The 4881-nt window shown below is 33.1% G+C and overlaps 2 long non-coding RNA genes across 2 annotated transcripts; one reads left to right on the top strand and one right to left on the bottom strand.

Annotated features, from left to right (window-relative positions):
• Positions 1-213: 213 nt before the first annotated feature.
• On the top strand, positions 214-2323 carry LOC135080786 (uncharacterized). Its single transcript, XR_010259080.1, has 3 exons — positions 214-997; positions 1084-1252; positions 1405-2323. It is a non-coding gene; the product is annotated as an uncharacterized LOC135080786 (long non-coding RNA).
• On the bottom strand, positions 1664-2672 carry LOC135080787 (uncharacterized). Its single transcript, XR_010259081.1, has 3 exons — positions 2530-2672; positions 1987-2339; positions 1664-1754 (listed from the first exon to the last, which is right to left on the bottom strand). It is a non-coding gene; the product is annotated as an uncharacterized LOC135080787 (long non-coding RNA).
• Between the last annotated feature and the right edge of the window lie 2209 nt (positions 2673-4881).

Genomic DNA, 4881 nt, shown 5'->3' on the forward strand with positions numbered 1-4881 from the left:
ATTGATCCGGCAAAAAAGGTCGTAGTTAATTCAAGTCCTACTGAAGAACATTAAAAAATGCTTTATGTGACTTAATATTTTGAGACATAAAAAAATTGGTTGCGTTCTAGAAGCCACTTTCTCCTCACTGTCATTTTCAAAGATAATAAAATAATCAAATCAGCGAAAAAACAAATCACTTACCGGAACCCGCTACACTGCTATCAGTACCTCTAGTACGAAAAACTTTCGAGTTCAAGACGAGGACGAATTTTTGTACGTTTCGAGTTCGAACTCGAAACGTTCATTCTTGTTTTATTAAGGATCGTACTCGTTAGCTTAACTTTCTAATTTCTTTCGTCGGCACGCAAGGCCAAGAAGCTTCTTTCGACGAGTCATAGAGTATTTTACAAGTTTTTTTTTTATTTAACATGGAATGGTGTGTTCCGTCCGAAACATGCTGCGTTATTTTAAGATGTTGTTATTAAATTTAAAAAAATAAGTTACAAAGATGAATAATGCTCATAACGCCTCATTAATTGTTTATACGTTTTTGTGTTATTGTTTGTTTAATATGTAAGTATTTAAAACCATTATTATTTATTACCAATCAATATTTATATTGTTGGGTAAACAAATTTCGGAACATCTTTCATCTTGTTAATGTAGCTGGCAAGCAAAGCGGCGTTATGAATAAATTTAAGTTGCTATAGAAACAATGTTCTGTTGATTGTCACTTGTGTCATAGAAAATAAAAAGAGCTATCCATTGTGTATTCCTACTGTTGTAATAAATTAATTTCGTGGACAAATCTATCTTCTATTTTTCTACTGTAAAATCACACTCAGCCACACGCTCACACACGTCTGACATTGAAAAGACAGGGATTTTTCTTGTTTTGACGTATTTTCTAACCTCTTAGAATGTTATTAGAAGTCGTAATAAAATAATTTGAATATAAAGCTATGTTTTAAAGTAAATAAAGACCATTTAACGATGTTAACATGATGAGACATCGGTAAGTAAATTAAATTAGCAAGTGAAAAGATTTTTTAGTTAAATCATGTAGTTAAATATGTATATTGTAATTCTATCTTGTTTTAGATTTTATGGAATGGAGGAGAAGATTTAACAGCTAGAAATTAACAAAAATCCTGCAAGAGCATCGAGATCTCGCTTTTGGCGAGTGGAAGTCCAAAGGCAAAGTGCAGCGGTTTGCAGTTCTTAGCCTCACTTTTTTGGACCTAACAAGACAGGAAAAGAATAGTCAAAGGTATGTTGATTGCAATAATTGAATCTTTATTATTTAAGTAGGTACTTACCTATGCATTCTCTAGACAAACTGAAATGTTATGCCCTTTCATATTGATTGTTAGGATGGCAAGTTAAATTAGTATTTAGTTAACATTACTTTTTCTTTTACAGAGGAAACCCGAGTAGCCAGATGATAATATATGAAACCATGAGCAGCCAGCCATTGAAACTCTCAGCAATTTGAATAACAATTTTGATTGATTACCAATCATGTATCATACCTATTAATAGAAAATTAAAACTGTTAGGTACCTATGTTTTAATTGAAATTCAAAATATTGTTTAATGTTTTATAAGTATTTATTAAATAAATTGTCACACATATATTTTGTTTTAATCCCATTAATGTCTATTTGCCCGCAAGTGTTGATGGTATTTCTTAAGTGTGCCTAGGAACCTTAGTCCTATTACTTATTCTGTGCCGGAGCTGGATCTTTGTAAGGTTTGGGTAGGGTAGGTACCTGTAATGATTAATAAATGTTGATGAGTAGAATACTATAACATTAATTTTATAGTTATTAGTTTAGGTAAATAAGTTTATTAAGATCTAAAACTTTCTGGCTAAAACACTTACGAGCAAAGGTATGGAATCACCCTGTTGTGTTTTGTTCTGTATGATCTTAAGAACTGAATGCATATGACATTTGTATAAAATAGTTCATGGATAAATCTTATGTAGGCATGAGTACCTACCTACTTCTCCGAGTATGTTGGGGGTATTGAGAGCATTGGTTAAGTAATTCCAAATGCTTCTTCATACCATCAGTGCCTTGGTATGAACTGGATGCATCTTAATGCATAGCACATAATATAACCTGTAATAATTATTATCTATCAAATGACAAAGAAATCATGTGGTATGTAGAGTAGACAGAATGTATGAATAAATTATGTACTTGCCTTGTGTTCCAAGGACACTCTTTTTGTTGCCATAAGACTATCTTTCCGGCAATTTGTCACATAAGTAGGTATCTTACAGGGCAGATATGTACCATCCTAGACTGCATCCCTCTTAACATCATGTGCGATTGTGGTCAAATACCTGCCTTGTTATGCATAAAAAAAATAAATATGTAAATAAAAATCTACTAAAATGCAGGTTTATTGACTTTGAGGCGGTATCGCTGCAACAACCACAACATCAGGATTTAAGTTTTTCCTTATTATGTTGCCCTATTAGATATGAAATAAACAAACATTAGGAAAAATGTCCACAAAATATATTTTTTTACTCACTGTTGGGATGCTTCCTAATCTCTTAACTTAAAGCATCTAAACAATCTAAATGATGCCAAACAAGGAAATAAATTCGCCGACCACATAATCTCCACATTTAAGCCTCAAAAACACGTAAAATTTATATCAACGTAATCTTCTCACAACAGCCAGCAAAGTCTTAGAAATAGAGCTATTCTTAAAAAGTTTTGATATTAATGTAATGTGTATTACTGAACACTGGCTAAAGAAATATGAAAGCTCTTTTCATATAGATAATTATCAGTTAAGTAGCGCGTTTTTTAGGAAGTCGGCCATTCACGGAGGCTCCTTAATATTTGTGAATAATAATATCAGATATAAAGAACGCAAAGATGTAGTAGGGCTATCAGTTGAGCGTGTTGTCGAAATTTCCTGTGTCGAGCTTGAGAGTTACATCATTGTATGTGTGTATAGACCCCCTTCTGGGGACTTTGGTATTTTTGAAGCGGCTATTGAGGATGCTCTTAATAAAACTTGTAACAGCAACAAAAAGGTCTTAGTTTGTGGAGATTTTAACGTCAATTTACTAGATAGCTCATCATCATATTCTGTAAGACTACTTTCCCTTTTTAAGTCATTTAATTTGTTTAGTCAATTTAAGGAACCAACTAGAATTACGGAAACCACAGCTACTTGTCTAGATAATATTTTCTCTAGCTGTGTCCCTGACAATAAAGCTGTCATACACAATCTTACGTCAGATCACTGTGGTATTAAAGTAGAATTTATTTGTAATAATTTGAATAATAAAAGTAATAAAAATGCCGTATGTAGACCTGTAACCATTAGTCGTCTAGAACGTTTTAAAATTAATCTTGAAAATAAATTGCATTTAGTCCCGTATGTGCAGGGAGACCCAGATGCTCTTTACAATAACCTTTTCGAATGTATTAAAACCGAACATGACAAAGTTTTTACGGTAAAGCCATTAAAACCAAATACCAAATGTAAGTTTAGTGACTGGGCTACTAAGGGAATATACAAAAGTCGAAATACGTTATATGAACTTTATGGCATGAAAAAGTATAATAATAGTGTATCTTTTCTTGAGCATGTAAAAAAGTATTCAAAAATTTTTAAGAAAGTTTGCTTCATGGCTAAGTCTTTTTATATTCGGGACAAGATAGGGAACGCCAGTAATAAAATAAAAGAAACTTGGAATGTTATCAACCGAGAGACTGGTAAACTAAAACCAAGAGATAATGACTTTTCTCTCAAAGTTCACGATAATTTGATATCTGCAGATAAAGATGTAGCGGAAGCTTTTGACAAATTTTTTGGTAATATAGCTTCAGCAACAACTGCCAACTTAAAGTCATCTCCCTCCGAGGCTGAAGAAATATTGAAAACCCTCGTGACACCCTGTGACTCGCACTTCTCTTTTAAACATATTACTCCATTAGATATCACTAAAACTTTTAATCTTTTAAATGTAAAGAGTACAACTGATATCTGGGGCATCTCTGTCAAGATAGTCAAACACATTATTGATATAATTTCCCCACAGTTAGCGATAATATTCAATAATTGCATAGAGAAGGGCATCTTCCCCGACCTCATGAAACATAGTAGACTAATGCCATTATTTAAGTCTGGTAGCAAAACCGACCCTGGCAATTATAGACCCATTTCTATCTTGCCCGCTCTAAGCAAGATTTTTGAAAAAATCATACAGGAGCAACTTATGATTCACTTTGGCTCTAATAAACTATTTCATAGTGAACAATTTGGTTTTACCAAGGGTCGTTCCACCACCGATGCCGGGGTTGCACTACTTAAACATATCTTCGAGGCTTGGGAGAATTCTCAAAATGCACTAGGGGTCTTCTGTGATCTCTCAAAAGCTTTTGACTGCGTAGAACATCAAACGCTAATTCGCAAACTGCACTATTATGGGGTGAAGGACTCTGCTTTGGATTTAATACAATCCTATTTAAACTTTAGAGTTCAAAAAGTTGACATAAATGGTGTTTTGTCTTCTGGGTCACCTGTGAAAATGGGAGTTCCGCAGGGGTCCATTCTGGGTCCATTCTTGTTTCTTATATACATTAATGATCTACCATATTTTGTTAAGGACTCTTGCGAAATCGTGTTATTTGCTGATGACACATCTTTGATTTTTAATATTGATAGAAGTAAAAATAACTTTGACGATGTAAATAATGCACTAACAAGAGTTTTAAGTTGGTTCACTACAAATAATTTACAACTCAATGCAAAGAAAACAAAATGTATAAAATTCTCTTTGCCTAACGTAAAAACAGTTAGTACCCAAATAGAACTTAATAATAATGCAATCGATCTGGTAGACTCTACTGTATTTCTGGGAAT

The sequence above is a fragment of the Ostrinia nubilalis genome, chromosome 18 (assembly GCF_963855985.1).
Source record: "Ostrinia nubilalis chromosome 18, ilOstNubi1.1, whole genome shotgun sequence".
Classification (NCBI taxonomy): Eukaryota; Metazoa; Arthropoda; class Insecta; order Lepidoptera; family Crambidae; genus Ostrinia; species Ostrinia nubilalis.